Source organism: Mesocricetus auratus, unplaced genomic scaffold, assembly GCF_017639785.1.
Source record: "Mesocricetus auratus isolate SY011 unplaced genomic scaffold, BCM_Maur_2.0 Super-Scaffold_100011, whole genome shotgun sequence".
NCBI lineage: Eukaryota > Metazoa > Chordata > Mammalia > Rodentia > Cricetidae > Mesocricetus > Mesocricetus auratus.
The window spans coordinates 31,515,477-31,535,843 of NW_024429195.1; positions in this window are offsets into that span (position 1 = coordinate 31,515,477).

The following is a 20,367-nucleotide window of genomic DNA, read 5'->3' on the forward strand; positions in this document are numbered from 1 at the left end:
TTACCACTTTTAGAAACCGTACAATCCAGTGTTGAGAGAAATATACAAATAAGAACAAGGTTTGAGACTAACATATTTTAAAGGAAGGAAGGATTTTCTATTTCTCCTACCTTGTAATTGAATATTCTAAGCATCCCCGACTCCTAACATAAACAAAATCAAGGCCCGGAGTAATAATTTGTTGTTCTAATTTCTTTGTTTCTTTGTTGCCATGACGAAGCATTGACCCAAACAAAGGGGAAAGTGATTTCATGTCATACTGTGCATCATCAAAGGAAGCAAAGGCATGAACTCTGGGCAAAAACTTAAAGCATAAACCCAGGAGAACTCTACTGCTTGCTCCCTCTGGCTCTTTCTCAGCTCCATATTATATATAACCCTGGACCATCTCCAGAGATAGCATCTCTCACAGTAATCTAGGTCCTCCTGTATTAACTAGCAGTAAAGAAAATGCTCCATAGACATGCCTATAGGCCAATGTGATGGTGATAATTATTCATTTGATGTTCCCTCTTGGATGTATCAGATAGAAAACAGTGAGACACCATAGACCATCCCAAATGTTATAAGCCATTGTTATTACCCTTAGTTACCCTTGATGGTAAGACCCTATTACTGAGTACACTGCATATCTGAGTCAAAACACACAGAGAAATAAAGCTGGAACTGAACTGGAACCTTCATCAGTACTGGTTGGTTTTCATAGAAGTATGTATGCTAAAAAATATTATCTGTCTTATCCAGCTGTGGACCTTATAAATTACAACAATGATCTGACAAGCCCAAGACAGACTAAATTCTAGCATGAACTGATGAACTGGGCATGAAGTCTCATACATAGTTGATGAGCTTTTGACATTGTTAGCTTCTGAGAGAGTCAAGATTTACTATAAGTGTATCCCTTGATAAGTCAAAAATGGATAAACTCCAATGGAAGGCCACACATCTGAGAAAATTTGATCAACACATCTTGATAGGGTTTCTACAAAAAGACACAAAATTGGATGGATATGGAAGAGGGTGGCTCTGGGAAAACTTGGGAGAGAAGGTTGAATATGATCAAACACATTATATGAAGTTCTTTGTAAATAAAAATAAAATAAAATAAAAACAAAAAACCAGAACACTCCTCACCGTGTCAATGTGACATTTAAATACATTTCTGTAAGCCATAACCTTCCCCTTCTTTTCCCAAGACTTCATGTTAAAATTAATATAAACCACAGTCGAGTTCTATCCACTCAGTTCATACTGCTGTCTTTGGTGGTCATCTCACTGTTGTGGATGCTGGGATTTCCCTTGCAACTGAGGATATTCCTTTCCCAATGGTCTCCCTCATTGACTCTTCCCTGTGCTGCCAACCCTCAGCTTCTCTCAATGATCTCTTTTATCATGGAGTTTGTGCAGCAACTGATGAGATAGGTGAACTGTTTGAGATCACGAGTCATTTTGAAAGGCAATTCCATCATGCTGAAAGTGGTGTAACCTTGCTAGGGATAAGAATAACTTTTCAGTTGACATCCTGGAACAGGAAGAAGACAAAGAAGTTTCAGTGCTGCACCATGGCAGACACCATGGCACGATGAACTGTCCATTCTCATCATGGAGCTACCCTAAGTGTCCAGAGGAAAGGTAGGAAATGGAAAATGTCTAAACAGAGAATGCTCTTTGAGTATTTATAGGACAACTTTTCCCTTCTATTAAAGGAACCAGCCTCCATTTTCTTGGGAGTGAGGACTTTCCTGGGCCATAAGACTTTTAGTACTAACCCCAAGAATGCTTTTCATATACAAAAGTGCTTGCTAATCTACACCTGGAGAGTGACCATTGCTGGAATAATGTGTGAAATCACTTCTCCTAAACCTGGGCTCTGGCAAAGTAGTCACTCATTGATGGGGGATATCTTTCTGTATATGTTACTCTTGCCGGTTGATAAATAAAACACTGACTGGCCAGTAGAGGCAGGAAGATAGGCAGGTCTAGGAGATGAGGAGAATGCTGGGGAGAGAGGAGAGAGAGGCCACAGAGAGATACCATGTAAAGACCAGGAAGATAGGACCATGCCAGGCATTCTCTGATAAGATAAGGCCATGTAGAAATGCATAGATTAGTAGTTATGAGTTTATAATTAAGAGAAAGCTAGCCAGTAAGAAGCCTGAGCCATCAGCCAACAGTTTAATAAGTAAAATGTCTCTGTGTACTTATTTGGGGATGATGGGAGGCAGAACCTGGTTGGACAGAAACTTTCATTTTCAGCTCATGTTTGGTTTGCACATTTTTCTGATATGTGGCTTTAGTCCATCTATACAACATTTATTTATCCTACTGCATCTCCTTTTGTCTAAAGAGAACAATATCCTTCAGCGTCCTGATCTACACTGGCTTGGTTAACAGATTCTTGCCTTCAAGCATGAAATACTAAATTCACACTAATTGTACTGTTCATGTACAATTAGGGAGGGTTCTAGAAATGTTTCAACTGTGGTTGTGGCTCTGATTTGCTGCAGTCTGAGGTAATATTCCTGGACCTCTACATCTCCTAGTTCAGACTATCTGGATACGAAAACTAGAAATTCAAACCTATGAATGAGCCCTACCCAGCAGTGCTCAGAGAAACATGCCTGTACACTGAATAGTGCTCACACCTGCAGCTAGGGGATAATGACTTAAATGGTATGTAAACGTCACAGTGAGACTGGACCTAGGGAAGGACCTGGGAACTTGCACAAATGAGCATACCTGTCTGATTTCCAATGAAGTAATCCTGTGCTCCAAAGAGAAGAGAAGGGAATTACTTTGGAATTCTTACTGAGCACCCACAGCCACTATTGTCTTTTTTAAGGCTGAAATAAACATTAAGGCCACAAGGATTACCTTCTAGAATCCATAATCATCTTTTAATTTTTTTGTTTGAAATACTGAATAGCATGTGTTAATATTCAGTCTTTGGGGAGGCAAAAGATATTCAAGATTGAGATATGTCAAGATAAATCAGCAGAGAGCCAGAGCCCTAGCTTTGTGTGTGCTGGTTTTGCATGTATTGATCCATAATTTCTGAAATGTATTGTAGGGCGACAGACAACCCAAGACTTTCTCATAGACCCAGATGAAAGGACAGAGAGAACCTTAGTTCTGTGTCCTTGTCCAGGAGTGGAATTGTCAAGGTCTGATCAGGGCTGGGACCAGGGCCTCAAAGGAGTCAAGGTTGCCATTTCTGGGGCTGGGGACAGGGACTTGAAGGAGTCAAGGTGAAAGACCTGAAGTTGTCAAGCTGAATGCTTCGTGACATCCCGAGTTCAATAACCAGACAGCTGGATGCAAACTGCAAGAGGTTTATTGTTTACACAGGTGTCTGTGGGCACTCCAGCTGCCTTAGCTAGCTGAGAGCCCCGGGCTTTAGGACAGTTTTCTTTTTATGTACATAATTTTGGCAAGCAAAGCAACAGGGGTATTGTAAAAAGCAGAGCCACTGCAGGTGCAGATCTGGGCAAGCAATAGGGATATTGTAAGAAGTGTGGGCATAACTCATCCTTCCTGGAGAAACCACAAGGTCAAAATTAAACTTATCTTAACAGCCTGCCAGTATCCTGCATCAGCACTCTGGACCAGATGTTCTTTTCAATTTGACCTTGTTCCCTGTCTAGGGGAAGGGAACTTGGGGAATTTTCCACTGAGGCAACCTTCTGAGTCTCAAAAAAGGGGGTGTGTTAAGGTCTCTCATTCCCCCATTTCTTTTTGTGAAGTTTTAATCTTAAAACTTATGGTCCCTCTTGTTGTTTAAGAGCTTGGTACTGTTGTGTGAGAACCAGGGCCTGGGTGATAGATAGGCGTTCCTTAATGAACAACATAAGGCAACTTAAAATACAGGGGTCAAAAGTAAGTATTAGTAACAAAATAACCAGAGGACCTAGTATGGTAGAAATCAGGGTGGTCAGCCGGGGGACCCATTGAACCAGCTTTCAAACCATCCCTGTTGAGATTCCCATTCCCTCCAACGCTGGTTGAGTTTTTCCCTAAGTTTTTCCATGGAATCTTGTATGACCCCAGAATGGTTAACATAGAAAAAGCATTCTTCTTTTAGGGCAGCACAGAGTCCACTCTCCTTAAGAAAAAGGAGGTCAAGGCCTCTCCGGTTTTGCAAGGCAACCTCAGCCAGGGAAGCAATAGACAATTCTAATTTAGTAATAGACCCCTCAACCGCTTTGATATCCTCCTCAATGGCTAGCTTTAATTCTGAGTAACCTTGAGACCCTCGTACCAGTGCAGCCGCTCTGGTGCCTATCCCAGCCGCCATCCCTGCCCCCAATAGGAGGGCTAGAGTAAGTGATATAGGCTCCCTCTTGTACCTTATTGGGATTCCCTCATAAACTTTCTCCAGAACTTCAGGAGGGTGATAATATACATGGGGAAGCAAGCAGACTAGGACACAAAAATCTTTGGAGGCACATAGGACCTGGGTGTGCACACAGGGTGTCAGCCCAGTATTACATGCCTACCAGAGCCCTGATTCTGGACCAGGTAATTTTGACTTCCTGGCTGTTGGACAATTTGGTTACAGAGGCCTGACTTGGAGGGCAGAGGTATTCCTAGGCATAGACCCTGGCCAGAAACTTGAGTAAGTGTTAACCCATGGTTTGTCCTCTAGCTGCAGTCAGAACCGTTAGTAGTGTTGGTATAATTTCCTAATGTAGCAATCCCCTCATAATAGGGAGGTGCAGACACCAAGCATAACCAACAAGTGGTGGTCAGGTTCAGCTGGGTCCTGTTGAGGGCCAAAAAGGCTCCTTGGACAAGGTTAAAGAGTCTCTGACCCGTTGGGGAAACCTCGGGGAGGGAACTAGGGTAGGCTGGTGTGTTACTGGAACTCCATGATGTTGTGATAGGGCTGACAGGCAGGACTGGTGGGGCCTGAGGTTTTGGAATCTTGGATGGTCCCTGTTCTCCTAGAACTGAATTGGGACCAATAGAGTGGACAGAGGCTTCCATGAGAAATCTTATTCTAAAAATAAGTCCCTCATGATATCCTCCAGGTCTGAATAGCTTAAGTCCCCAGTTTTTTTCTTTTATCCAATCAGTGACCGGCAGGGCCTTCCCTTTGGATGTAAAGGTTATGTCAATATTATTAGATTCTCCCGGATTTGTGAAGCACAGGGGTCCTCCTCCAGCACCTGTCCAATATGCATTGGTATAGGTTTCACATCCCCATCGTTTATGATAGTAATCCTCTGGTCCCCCACATTTTTGGGTACACATTTCTCCCGGGCAGATATACCATCTTCTAATTTTACAATCTGGATACCCCCAGAAGAAACTTTCGCTGGGGGATCGTTGGGTTACTGCCCATGATCCCTCAGCCACCCGGCATAAATCAAAGGAGAAGTCGGGGTACCAGGTGCCAGGAGTACCCATGATTGAGCTGAGGTTGAGCTGGTGGCCAGTCTCAAGGTTTTCAACAAGCCAGGTCAGTCTATGGGGGGGGGCATGAGGATTGAAGCCAGGGTAGTAACAGAAACCTATGGGAAATATTATTAGCAGGATTAGGGTCTCTTTAAGAGTCTTATCTTGAGAGAGTTTTGAGTATGCTGGAGCTTCCATGAGGCTGTGTTGATGTCCTCTGGGTTCTCGCCAGGGGCTGGCTTCACATGTGATGCGTGTACCCAGGCCGTGATGCCGTCAACTTTTAAGGCAGTTGGGGTGGTCAGCAGTACTGTGTACGGTCCTTTCCAGCGTGGTTCCAAAGTTTTGGACTGGTGCCTCCTCACGTAGACCTGGTCACCAATCTGGCGGGGCCTGACAGGTGGTCCCTTCTCCCAGTATGCCGCTGCCAAAGGCTTCCAAATCTGCTCCTGGACTATCTGTAGGGCTTGGAGGTGTGCCTGCAGGGTTGAGGTAGTAGCATAGCAGAAATATCAGAATCAAAGAAGGTTACAGGAGGGGGAGGTCCTCCATAGAGGATCTCGTATGGGGTGAGGCCATGGGGGCCAGGGGTGTTCCTGGCCTGGTAGAGGGCCAGGGGCAGGAGTTGAACCCAGTCTCTAGTGCCAGTCTCCAATGCTAATTTAGTCAAGGTCTCCTTAATTGTTCTATTCATTCTTTCTACCTGAACTTTGGGGTCTATAAGCACAATGTAATTTCCAATCAAACCCCAGTAACTTGGATGCCAAGTGAATTACCTGGGAGACAAAAGCCGGCCCATTGTCAGACCCGATTACCTTGGGTAGGCCGAATCCAGGGAAGATTTCTTCCAGAATCTTCTTAACTACCATCTGGGCAGTTTCTCTCTTGGTAGGGAAGGCCTCAACCCATCCTGAGAAGGTATCTATGAAAACCAGCAATATTTGTTACCGTACAGGCCAGGTTTAACTTCTGTAAAGTCCACTTCCCAATAGACACCGGGGTGGTGTCCTCTGGTCCTGGTCCCTTCTGGAAGTTTTAGTCTTCCAGCATTGACTTTTGCACAGGGAACACACTGATCAATAACCTGCTGAATGAGATTCTGCACATGTGGTATATAAAAGAAGAACTCTTCCCTTTCTAGTAGAGTGGATAGCTTTTTCCTACTAAGATGGGTTAATTTGTGGAGGTCCACTGTTAAAGTTCTGGCATCCTTCTGGAGCAGGACCAATTTCCCTTGAAACCTCCATCCTTGGACCTCCAGGTCATATCTGGCTTCTATTCTGTGTACTTCTGCCAGGTCTTCTGCTGTATAGGTGTATTTCGGTTGTGGAGGGGCTGTTTGAGTCTTTTTAGTTTGCAGGGATAGAATCTGTGACCCAAATGCTGCCCTCCTTCTATTTCATCCACCAGGCAGTTGCCTAAAGCAATGGGGCTATTCCCCTTCTGGTGTCCTGGGTAGTGGATGATGCTCAACTTTTTAGGTAAGAACAGGGCTTGTAACAGGTCCAGTATATCATTCTTATTTTTAATTTATTTACCTCCTGAGGTTAGTAGCCCCCTCCTCCGGTAGATTTCTCAGTACACATGTGCCGTTGCAAATGCATACCCGCTGTCAGTATAAATGATAGCCCTCATTCCTTCTGCCTTTTTTAGTGCCTGGGTGAGCGCAATGAGCTCAGCCCGCTGTGCTGATGCTCCTGGGAGCAAGGCGCTCGTCCAGATAGTCTGGTGCTTATCCACCACCGCCGCCCCCACCCTTCACTCACCTTTATAGAGAAAACTGCTCCCATCTGTGAACCATGTAACATTCGCGTCCAGGAGAGGTTGGTCGGTCAGGTCTGGTCTAGTATTTGTTGACAATCATGGGGCACCTCCTGACTGTCCTCTGAGTCCGGCAAGAGTGTAGCTGGGTTTAAGGTGGTGGCTGGCCCGAATCGTATCTTGTTGGGAGTCAGAAGCAGCATCTGGTAGTGAGCCATCCGTGTGTTTGACAGCCAGCGCTCGGGTGGCTGGCAGACGATGGCTTGCACAGCGTGGGGCTTAATGACAATGAGGGGCTGCCCCAGAGTTAGCCTGTTTGCGTCCTTGACTAGGACTGCTATAGATGCCACCATGCGAAGGCAAGGGGGCCATCCTGATGACACATAGTCCAGTTTCTTGGATAGATAAGCTATAGGCCTCCTCCATGAGCCCAACTTTTGGGTTAGGACCCCTTTGGCAATGCCTCTTCACACTCATCAACAAACAAGTCAAATGATTTTGTGACATCTGGGAGTCCCAAGGCAGGGGCAGACAAGAGGACCTGTTTGATTTTGTCAAATGCTACCTGTTGTTCTTCTCCCCAATCAAATTCAGCATCCTGTTTAGTCAGGTTATATAGTGGGGCAGCCATTTCCGAAAACCCAGGGATCCAGAGTCTGCAGAAGCCTGCAGTTCCTAAAAATTCCCACATCTGTCGTGGGGTTTGCTGTGGGGGGATGAGGGCCACTGCTGGTTTTCTGGCCTCCATCAGCCATCGCTGGCCCCCTTCTAGGGTATAGCATAGATAAGTTACTGTTTTCAGATCTGTGCCTTCTTGGCAGAGGCGCGGTATCACAAAGATCCCAGCTGCTCTAGTAGGGCCCCAGTACCTCGTTGCAGCTTTCCTCAGTCCGGGCTGCCAAGAGTAAATCATCCACGTACTGCAGGAGGACGAGGTCAGGGTGTGGCCTCCAAAAGTCAGCCAAGTCCTGGTGTAGAGCCTCGTCAAAGAGAGTTGGAGAATTCTTGAAACCCTGTGGCAGCCTGGTGCAAGTTAGTTGTCTTGATAGTCCTGAGTCTGGGTCTTTCCATTTGAAGGCGAAAAGGGGCTGACTCTGGGGGATGAGCCTCAAGCAGAAAAAGGCATCCTTTAAATCTAGCACAGTATACCAGGTATGGGAGGGAGGCAGGGTGCTCAGAAGGTTGTATGGGTTAGGCACCGTTGGATGAATGCCCTCAGTCCTTTGGTTAACCTCCCTTAAATCTTGTACAGGGTGATAGTCCCCAGTCCCTGGCTTCTGGAGGGGAAGGAGGGGTGTATTCCAAGGGGGACAGCAAGGTTTTAATATGCCCAAATCTAGCAGTTGCTGTATGTGGGGTTGGATGCCCCTGTAGGCCCCCCTGGATAGTGGATACTGTTTAACAGATATGAGGGTAGCAGATGTCTTTAAGTCGATTATGATGGGTGGCTGGTTCACGGCTAGTCCCATCCCCCGGTCTCTACCCAAGCCTTGGGTTATTCTTTGAGCCAGGATTGGATGCTTTCTAGGGGTTTTTGTGAGGCTGTTCCAGCAACTTGTATTCATCCTCCAACCTTGGGGTGAGGACATGGAGGGGGCTCCCATTTGGGCTGGTGACTGAGGCTCCCCGTTTATTGAATTGAATATGGGCTCCCACTATAGACAGCAGATCTCTCCCCAGAAGAGGGTAAGGGCAATTTGGGACATGTAAGAAGGAATGGGTCACTTTACCTGAGGCCAGATGCACTTCTCGCTTGGTAGTCCGTGGGTAGCTTCTCCCTCCAGGAGCGCCCTGCACCATTGAAGTTTTGCTACTCAGTGGACCAAGAGCTTTGGTTAACACTGAATGTTGAGCCCCAGTGTCGACCAGGAAAGTTATAGGCTGCCCCCCGATCTTGAGAGTTAGCCTGGGCTGGGGGGCTCCTGGCCCTGACTCCCCTAATCCTCAAGGGAGAGGACCTGGGGGGGGCGCTTCTTTTGTGCTCTTGGATTCCTTGGGCAATCCTTGGCCCAGTGCCCTTCCTCTTTGCAGTAGGCACATTGGTCTCGGTCAAGCCATGGGCACCAGAAGTCTCCCTGGATCCTTATCTGCCTCCCTGGCTCTGATCCAGGTTGAACTAGGGTGGCCAAGATTTTGCTTAACTCCCTAGTACGTTTTTTATCGTGCTTGTCTTCCCTCTGTTCTTGCTCTTTTCTCAATCTTTCCTCGTTCTCTTCCTGCAACTTGCTTAGTCTCTCTTCCTTCTCTTCCGGGGATTCTCTCTTATTATAAATATTTTCTGCCTCCTTCATGAGATCCTGAAGAGTATAGTCCTATAATCCGTCTAACTACTGCAATTTAGTCAGGATGTCTGAGGCTGACTGCCCTATAAAGGCCATGATAATTTCTCCCTGGCGTTCTGGATTGGTCGGGTCAAAGAGCATATATCTATGATATGCCTCCATTAACCTTTCTAAAATATGCTGCCAGAGTTTCCTCCCCTCCCTGAGTGACTGCTCTTACCTTGGCCAAATTAGTGGGGCACCTCCCAGCGCCCTGGAGACCCGCAAGGAGAATCTGGTGATAGAGACGGTTGTTCCCTACCAGCGGGGGTGGTGTGGTCCCAGTTGGAGCGCTCCAACGGGAAGGCTGCGTAGATCTCATTGGGGAGTTGGGTGGGGCCCCATTGGGGCCCAGTACATTCTTCCATGCCTCCAAAAAAGACCTTTTGTTTTTCCTCCATAGTTAAGAGTGCCTGGAGAAGCTGTTGACTATCATCCCAAGTGGGCTGATGAGTCATTAGAATGGACTCAATGAGCCCAGTTAGTGCCTGGGGATCTTGGGAAAAGGAGGGGTTGTGGGTTTTCCAATTGTAGAGGTTGGATGCAGAGAATGGCCAGTACTGATGTTGGCCCCCTACTGATCTTAAGGGAAAACGCTGAGCTGACCATGGTCCATATTCTCCCGCCTGACGTGGTCGCTCTCTGCGGAGACCTAAGCGAGCCTGAATAGGAGTGGACCGGGTCAGATTCGTCCTGGGTGGAGGAATCAGGAGAGGCAAAGAGTGAGGACTGGGTCCTCCTGCCCTGACTGGATCCAAGAGAGGGGGATATGGAGGGGGAGGTTCAAAGGAAAGTAGGTAGAGATTGGGGTCAGGGGGAAGGATAGGGTGTTTAGGCTTCTCCCTCTTGGAGTCGGAATCAGCTAGAGGGTAGAGTGAGGAGGACAGAGGGGAGACAGTTGGTGTGGAAGGGAGAGGGACAAGAGGGGTCGTGGATGGGAGAGGGACAGGAGGGATAGATGGAGGTAAAGGGGAGATGGAAGTACTGGGAGTGCTGGGTAGGGGCTCGGGTTTTTGGAGGTGAACAAATGGGCGGGCCCATGGAGGTGAGTTGCAGGTCAGGTCTTCCCAGGTGACGATGTAGGCGACCTGGTCGGGGTGTCCGTGGGGTCCTGCATCAAAAACTTTGTCTTTCACCTGCAAGAAAACATTCAGGTTAAATATGCTGTGCCAGGGCCAATTAACATTGAGAGTTGGCCACTGGGAACTGCAGAGAGTCTGCCATTTCTTCTTATTGACATCCATGGATTGGTTGTGTGCTCGAGCTAAGACATCATTCCAATGGTCTAGAGTCAAACTTAAGGGGGTGGTTAGAGATTGTCCCATCCTAGAAAAAAATTTTCAATATCAACAAAGGACAAACAATAACAATAGACAACAAACAAACAGCAGGCCCAACACTGCACGGTACAAGTCCTCCAGTAGGGTGGCCTGTTCACCCTCAAATACAAAGCGGGCCCAGAAACCGGGACTCCAAGCACCCGCACCCTGGGACCTCTCCCAGGGCAGCTGCTCCAAGTGAGTACAGAATTCGTTAATTCCTTCACTGGATGCCCCAAATTCAAAAGTGTACACACCAGACCACAACAGTGAGAGAAGAACAGACAGACAGACAAGGGGTATCAAATCGTCTCACCTCTCAAAGTCTAGGTTATTGAGTGGGGATGCCAAGTCTCGGTGGGACCTCCAAATGAAAGACCTGAAGTTGTCAGGCTGAATGCCTCGTGACATCCCAAGCTCAATAACCAGACAGTTGGATGCAAACTGCAAGAGGTTTCTTGTTCACACAGGTATCTGTGGGCACTTCAGCCAGCTTAGCTAGCTGAAGCCCTGGGCTTTAGGACAGTTTTCTTTTTATGTACATAATTTTGACAAGTAAAGCAATAGGGGTATTGTAAAAAGCAGAGCCACTGCAGGTGCAGATCTGGGCAAGCAATAGGGATATTGTAAGAAGTGTGGGCATACTCATCCTTCCTGGAGAAACCACAAGGTCAAAATTAAACTTATCTTAACAGCCTGCTGGTGTCCTGCATCAGCACTCTAGACCAGATGTTCTTTTCAATTTGACCTTGCTCCCTGTCTAGGGGAAGGGACCTTGGGGAATTTTCCACTGAGGCAACCTTCTGAGTCTCAAAAAAGGAGGGGTGCATTGAGGTTTTTCAAAGGTTGCCATTTTGGGGGATCCAACTTCCCCCTAGACTGTGGATATAAGTCCTAAGACGGAAAAATGTGTCTGAAGTATCCTGTGTTCTCTTTGCCATTGTTGCTGATTTAGCTCTCTGCTGAGCTTGACCATTTTCCTTCTACAAATAGTAGATATGATACTGTACTTAATAAACTCACTTGGCATAAAACACAGCTTAGGCAAGACCTCCAGATCCCAGCTTTTATCTTATCTATCTTCTATTTTCTCTTAGTAACCCATCACTGAAGAATGATCTGCTTGTCCAGGGTGTAGATCATCAGTGGGATGGAACACTTGTACTCTGAAAGCTAGCAAATGAGTTAAATGCAGTAACATTTATGAAGTCTTGGGACAGGATTCAGCTCATTAAACAGTCCATAATTTTGCCAACCAATACCCTATCTGTTTATTCATCAGTTGGTGGAGATATTGTGAATGTTGAGTAGGGGGTCTATCTCCAAAGAAGGCAAAAGTAACAGTTGCTGAAATGGGGAAACTCAGAGTATTGCCATCAAACTATGATGGCATTGTGATAAGAGTTCATGAAGATCAATCAGTCTAGGAGTTAATGAGTCTTGAATAAATTTCATGAGTTTTGGAAATGAATGTTTTAGAAGGAAAAAATGAGGCATTTAAAGAAACCATGCATCTTTGGGATGTAGCTCAATGATAGAATGCTTGCTTAGCATGTACCAAACCCTGGTCCACCCCCCACCCCACCCAGTGCCACACAAACCTGATGTGGTGGTGAATATTTATTATCTCAGAACTCAGGAGGCAGAAGCAGGATGGACAGAAACTCATGTTCTCATCAACTATGTAGAAAGCTAGAGATCAGCCTGAGATACATGAGATCCTGGTGGGTGGGGTGGGAGGGAGTAGGGATAGAAGGAAGGAAAATTAGAAGAAGGAAGGAAGGAAAATGAGTAATACAAGTATTCATAAAACTTAGAAACCGAGACTGTCAGCAGTTTTGAAATCCAGGGTTTAGATCAGCAATGTTCAATGATGTCAGAGAGGAGGGCATTTTAAGGTCATCTATAGGAGTTTAAACTTTCATCCTAGATAAAGAAGAGTTTAAGTAGAGCCAGAGACAGGGACAGAGACAGGAGACTCCCAGTTGAAGTGCTATAGCACTGGCTCCACAATCCTTACTGTAGAGAGAGTGGAACTTGAAGAAACTGACCAAAAGTGGCCAAACCTGCCTGTGGTGCTGCCCCCATGGAGGGGTGCAAAGTAATGACACCAAAAGAAACAAAATTTCCCAAAGGTCTTTGAGATGTCCCAGCGAGATCCTGAATGTATCACTGTCCTGCCCTGAGAACAAAATGCATCATGCATTTTATTCCCCTCTTCTCAGGAGTTCCAGCTGTCCTTTCTGGCTCCTTATTCCCCTTCAATAATGAGTTTGTGTTGCACTGGGGGACCATGTTAAGTGCCTTGTTTTCTGAGTGGATAGTTGTTATTTAGGGGTGGTTCATAGTCTGTCTCTTCTATTCCTCTACAAAATTTGGGTAGACATGAATTGAATACTTAGACAAAATTTAAGTTAAAATCTTAAGACTATTTCTTAAAGAGACATAGGGGAGTGAAAGACTTGAAAATTGTACTTGAGGTGTAAGCATCTTGTGAGCTCCATGCATAAATAATATCAAAAGAGAGAAAATGAATATTACTGTAGCTGACCTTGTATCTTTTTGTTTATTTTTGCTCTGATGTTTAAATGTGCTGTACCAAGACTCATCAGGTTTTTTTTTCTCCAGAGCGCTAATTACACGGACTGTGAAAGATTAGGAAAACACATGCCAACAATTTCACATACTAAAGAAACTTAGAGGAGCCTAGGAAAATAGTCAAAACAATTTTTCACTTGTCCAGAAGAACTACAGGTCACCACAGGAGAAATCTGTAACTAGCTAAGAAGTGACAAACTCCTAGTTATGGATGCCCCCTAGTGGGGAAACGGATGATTTCAGAGAAAAGTAAATGGCTGACCTGGGTTGTGGTGGAACAAGCCTTTAATCCCAGCACTCTAGAGGCAGAGACTGGCAGATGCCTGAGTTCTAGGACAATATGGTCTATGGAGTGAGTTCCAGGACAGCCAGGGTCACACAAAGAAACACTGTCTCAAAAACTATAATGATGATGATGATTGGGAACTTTATTTGTTCATCCAATAAACATTTATTGAGCACCATCTAAGTACCAGAGGTATGAGTAAGTATTGGACATTGCTAAGTAGTGATCTGATACTTATTTCTATTGATGTAATAAAATACCATAACCAAAAGCACTTTGGGAAGTGTAGGAGGAAGCCTGTATGCTGCCATTAACCATGTGACTTACTAGAGGTGCATACAGATGAGGTAATAAAAGAACGGTTTACCACACTGCTAACCACACCCACTTTAGGCATGACTAAAGACGTATACGGACAGACGTAAAGACGTATACGTACGTAGGCGGTGAACTACGTCACTAGCCATGCCCAAAAGTGTTACGGAGGAAGGCATAAAAGACAGCACAAAGGAAGTCTTGGTCTCTTTTCCCGGATTTCGGCTCCCGGTTCGGCAGCAGAAAAGTACTTGCCTCATCTGGGTTACTTGTTTGGTATCTTGTGAGTAATTTCTACAATAAATACTTAGTTTTACTTTCAGTAAGTGTGCCGTTTATCGTTACAACGTCATTTGGAGCTTCAGGGAAGGTTAAGAGTTCATTTCATTGTATAGCTTAATGTTCATCCCCAAGGGAATTCAGAGCAGGAAGTCAAGGCAGGAATCTGGAGGCAGGAACTGAAGCAGATGCCATGAGGAGTTCCGCTTACTGGTTTGCTCTCCATGGCTCACTCAATTGCTTTCATATATAATACAAGACTACTTGCCTCACAGAGGGCTGGCCGATCAATTCACATTAATCAAGAAAAATGCCCCACAGACTTCCCTGCAAGCAATCTATCAGGGACATTTTCTCAATTGAGGTTTCTCTCTCTAGATATCTCAAGCTTGTGTAAGGTTGACAAGGAAGAAGCTATTAATCAAGTCAGTCACAAACAGGGAGTTTGGTGTTCATCATTTCTGTCTGTATATATATTATTATTTCTCACTTTTATTTAAAGTCTTAGACTTCCAGCTATATGTTAAATGGGGATGGTTGAAAGTAAATGAACACTTTCATTTTAGACATGTGAAGAAAGATAATGACTATCATGTCTTTGTTGATGGTCTTGCATTAATTTTTCTTTATTCCTGATTTGATGGGAGTCTTAATCCTTCACATTGGAGTTCATCAAATGCCTTCCCTAAATTGATTGCTACGACTACTTTTATTGCTTCCCATATATTGAACTATACTTCAGTACCTAGAAAAATTCAATTTGGTCATAATATGTATTTTCAGTATACTATTGCAGTAAATTTGTGGATTTGGTTTATTGACTCATGAGGAATTTTTCCATTCAACTTCATGAGAAATTCTAGTGTATAGGTGTGTGTGTGTGTGTGCACGCGCGTGTGTGTGGCAAATGCACGTGTTTTAGGTATTTGAGTTGTAAGGACTTTGAACAACCTTAAGTAACAAAGCTCGTCTTTTGTCTGTGGGTGTCTACTTGTTTCATAAATGTTGGATATTTTATCTTTTCTTTATTGAACTGACTTTAAGACTTTAAAGACATCAGCTGTCTATATCTGAGCCTATTCATTGATTTATCTTCCTTTTTCTTAATGATTTATATATTTTTATTGTACGTGCATTGGTGTTCTGCCTACAAGTATGTCTTTGTGAGGGTGTCAGATCCCCTTGGAACTGGAGTTACAGACAGTTGTGTGCTTCCATGTGGGTGCTGGAAATTGAACTTAAGTTCTTTGGAAGAACAGCCAGTATTCTTAACCACTGAGCCATCTCTCCAACGCACCCTACCCCTGATTTCTCTTTCTAACTTTGCACATATCAAGTCCCACAACTTGCTTCTTTACTGAACTTTGATGTTATTTATAGAATCAGTTTGTTGCTTTAAACAACAGATGGTCTCCTGTTTTTTTTTAACTGAGATCTTACTAAGCTGGTATATTGTTCTGGTTCAAAGTTTCAAACTTTTCCACATTCCTCCTCCAAGTCAGTCCCCAAATCTAAGGACCTCACTGTCAGACTTACTACAGTAACAGCCTTGATGTCAATTTTTTTATTAGTTTCTTTTCTTGTTGCTGACATTGAAATGCCACAAAAGGAGCATCTAAGAAAGAGAGGGTTTATTTGGTCTTATGGTTTGAGAGGACACAGCCAATTGTTGTAGCAAAGTTATAGCAGCAGGAGGCTGAGGTGAATGGAGACATTGTATATGCAGCCAGGAAACAGTGTGGATGGAAAGTGGGTTCTGATAACTCAAGAGCCACACCTAGTAACACAATTCCTCCAGCAACACCCCACCTCTTGAAGGTTCTACAACTTTACAAGTGTTCAAACATATGAGACTGTGGTGAATATTTTAGTTAAACCAAAGCAAACATTATTGAGTTTTGTAACATACTGGGGAATTATTCGGGTGAGGGGGACAATAAGTATAAGTTCAAAGGAACAAGACAGGCTAATGAGGTAATGCATATGAGATATGCACTGTGATATAAACCAATCCACTTATCTAGAGGTCTCTTTGTGGGTGTGTTATGTAATTCTTCATGTGTTCATCTTGACGTTACCGCTAAATATATATCTGACCTTTGGTCAAAGAATGTAACCTAAATAAAGAGTTAAAATATGTCTACTAACAAAGAACAATTAGAAATGAGTTTTAAAACACTAGGACTTTGATTAGGGTGCACTACAGATCCAAGTATGGGCATCATTGCCTGATTTCCAGTCTTTAGGGGAAAATAGTCTGTCTTTCTCCTTTAAGCATTGTGCTAAGAAAGTCGTCTTAATTCTTTTTGGAGAGAATTTCTATCGAGAGCACTTTTAATTCTGCAAATAATATATTTGGATCTATCAAGTAAGTCATAAAGCTTTCTTCTTTCAGTTTAGTAAGGCATGTTCCCAGGATAGACTCCAGTAGTCAAGACACAGCACTGTGGGGTTTGGAAGGTGGTTCAACTAGCAAAGTGTTTGCCATAATCATAAGGACTTAAGTTCAGTCCTCAGGTCCCATGTTAAAACAAACAAATAAGGCAGCACTGAAAACCCCAGACAAAAAGACACACCCAGAGCAGCACAGAGCTATGATGCTAACACAGAGCACTCAGGAGGATCTTTGGAGCTCCCTGACCAATTAGTACAGCCACATTGGAGGTCTAGATTCAGTGGAGACTCTGTCTCACAAAAGTAAGATGGAGAGCGATTGAGGAAGACATTCCCACATCTGGCACATGTAAATGCCTGTGTGCCCATACACAAATTATAATGAAAACACAAAATCTCTATTTTTACTGGATTCCATTGTTAATTATTTTTATATCTTATTTCATAAAAGATAATGACATAATTTTTGTTTGGTTTTAGATTTATAATAATGTGGATATTATAAAATGAGTTAAGATATATCCTCCTCATATGAGAATTTCTGTAGAACTGGCATTATATTTTCCTCTAACCTTAGCTATAACCCATCTGTGGAGAAAAATGAATGTGGAGACTTTTTGTTTGAGGGAGGGTTGGTAGGAGCAGTAAGGCCTACTGTGTGACCTCAGTATTTCTTGTTCCAACTGATTTTCAAGCCTATTAAATTCAGGTTGGGCTAATGATAGCAGTGCGTGCAGCATTTTCAAACTGTAAACAGTCCACTTTGGTTAGCCCCCCAACCCACCCAATAATGCAGCGCCTGCATAAAATTTCTATTCCTACCATATGCAACTTCATCTTCTGTGTTCATTTTCCTTATGGCCGAGAGACCATTGTGATCCAACAGGAAGTTCTCCTATGACAATTGGCTGGTTTCTCTTCAACCATGCAGATGTCTGGGTTCATTCCGTCTCTTTTTTTCCATCACCTGACAGAGATCTGATTACAATACTAGGTGGGAGGAGCTTTCAGAACCCGCCATTCCCAGAAAATCCACTGAATTTTGTGGTCAGCGAATGCTTGCCAAGTTTTTCTTAGTCTTTTTTCATTGTTGACCTCTTGAAAATCCAAGCCTCTTTCACTCTACTGCTTTCTTTTTTCCCCGTTTCCTTTTAAATGAGAGCTGGGATATAGACCCTTTCAAGGTCTGATCACCTAGGGTGTGAATGTACTTTAAAAATAGATGTTGTGGGACCACAGAGGCCTTCTCTCTACACTAAGATTGGGCTTGAGATGGTCATCTTTTCATACCTTTGCACTATGACCTCTTCTTGTCCTTTTTCTCATTCTTACTTGTAAACTCTTTGAAAAGGAAAACTTCAAATACAGCAGGAAACTGTGAACCCAGCACCATGGAGACAGAAGAAGAAAAAAGCATTGTTTGTTTAACTAAAAAAGATCCAGAAAAGAAATTAAGGCTTGAAAAAGTGGTGAATGTTCATGATAACGGTTGTATAAAAATTATCTGCCAATTGGTAAACATTTATTTTGAAATATTTATTTTAGCTTTTATTTGTGATTGTGAGCCTAGCCTTTAATCCTGAGCCATCTCTCCAGCCCTTACTATTTATTTACTTATTTGTGTGTTTGTGTGTGCTTGTGTGTGTATGTGTATGTGTGTATGTGTGTGTTTGTGTGTGTGTATGTGTGTGTATGTGTGTGTGTGCTTGTGTGTGTGTGTGTGTGTGTGTGTGTGTGTGTGTGTGTGTGTATGTGTGAGTGCATGCCATATGTGTGGGTAGACATGGAGTCTGGAAAAGGGCAATATCCCTCTGTGTTAGTTACAGGCACTTGTGAGCCACCCAACATGGGTGCTGAGCATTGAACTCTAGCCCTTTGCTCCCTTAACTGCTGAGTCATCTCTCTAGCCCCAACATCTTTAATTTAAATGCTCTTCAGTTGTCACCAGTCATGGCAAAAAGAATTTCATTTTTGAAATACAGTACTTTCTGATTTTGTTTAATTTCAAGTGAACAATGACAGTTATCTCATTTAGCTTTTATTATAAAAGCATTTTAAAACTTTCTATTGATTCTTTGTGAATTCCATATGCAGGCCAGTCTCACTCATCTTCTGGTCCTTCCATATCTGCCCTCTGCCTTGCAACCTCCTCCCCAAAAGAAAACAAAAATATAAAAATATTTTAAAAAGACAAGCCCAAACAAACAACAAAAATCATCTCAGTGAGGAACCTGCAGTGTGTCACCATGTGTCTTCCAGTCTACCCTTTTGGCCAGACAGCTTGACTTGCACATGTTTGCTGCGATGAGTCATTGGTCTGGTTTCAGGCTTCTGGCTTCTGCTACGCTATCAATACTGGATCCTTCCTGGTACTCTCGGATATCCTGTTTTTGCCCTGTGTCATAGAAATCCTGCAGCTTTGGTTCTGCAGGGCCAGCTCTTCACGTGCTCTTAGATAAGGTAGATGTTGGGTGGGCCAACTCAAAGTCCTGGATTTGGGCGTGGGTGGTAGCTGAGTTGGTCTACTAGCTCTGCTATATCTGCACCACCAACAGCAGCTCTCCTGCTTTACCCAGGTGAACAGCAGGGCCGGCTCTCCTCCCTGTGGTAGCTGGCAAGGAGTAGGACTGGCTCTCCCGTGCTCACTCCATTGGGGCCAGCTCTCCAGCACCTACACTACCAGGGCCAGCTCAACTGTGCTGCCCAGGCACAATCTACCAGGTTCTGCAGTGGTCAAGGGGCAGGCCCAGCTCTTCTGCTCTTAGGGAAAGCTCTCCAGTCTTCCTTAGGCAGCGAAAGGATCTATGCAGGGCCAATACAGAGTGGGACCAGCTCTCCTGAGCTCACAACCTGGGGCCAGCCCACTTGCCACAAGGGCCAGCTCTACTGTGCTGCTCAAGCGAGGTATGGGGCACGCTCCCAAGTGATGAGTAGCTAGCAGGTCCAGCTCTCCTGTCCTCACACGGCCAGCTCTCCTAAGCAGAGTGCTGTAGTAGGTGAGGGGTGGGGCCAACTTTACACAGCCCTGGGACATCAACAAGGCTCCAGGCAGTAGCCCTGACTAGGGGCATCTCCACGGACTTTGGCGGTGACCTAGGACATGACCCAGACCTTGCTCTCTGCTGCTGCTGAGGGCCAGGAACCCAGACATGGCTCTCTGCAGCAGCACGGGCTGGGACATTTCCATGACCTCAGAAGACAGTGCTGGCCCTACTCACATCAGTCTCTTGCTCACCACCCTCACATCTCCAGGTCTGCGCCTCTTCATAGGGCACAAACCTTAGCATTTCTCTTTCTTTACCATCTGTCCACCACAAACTTGCTCATTATAGCGGCACCTAGCCCACCTCCACTGTGCGGGCTCTCCAGTGTCTCTCACACCTGGCCTGTACCACGTGGCTTCAGGTGGGGTTATCTCACCTTCCTCTGCTCCACCCAGGTGTCCTCCACCAGCCTGTGCCCAGCAGGACCAGGTGGGCTTCCACAAGTAATTATTAATGTTTCATAGTGGGCAAAATTTATTGTTACAAACCTGAATATTTAATTACTTATTTATTTTAAAACACATAGTGACATGTGTTGGTCTGTATTTGCATCAGTTACCCATAATCTAAATTTTTATTTATTATTGCTGGGTTATGTATGTACCATCGTGTATGTGGAAGTCCAAGGACACCTTTGTGGAGTTGGTTCTCTG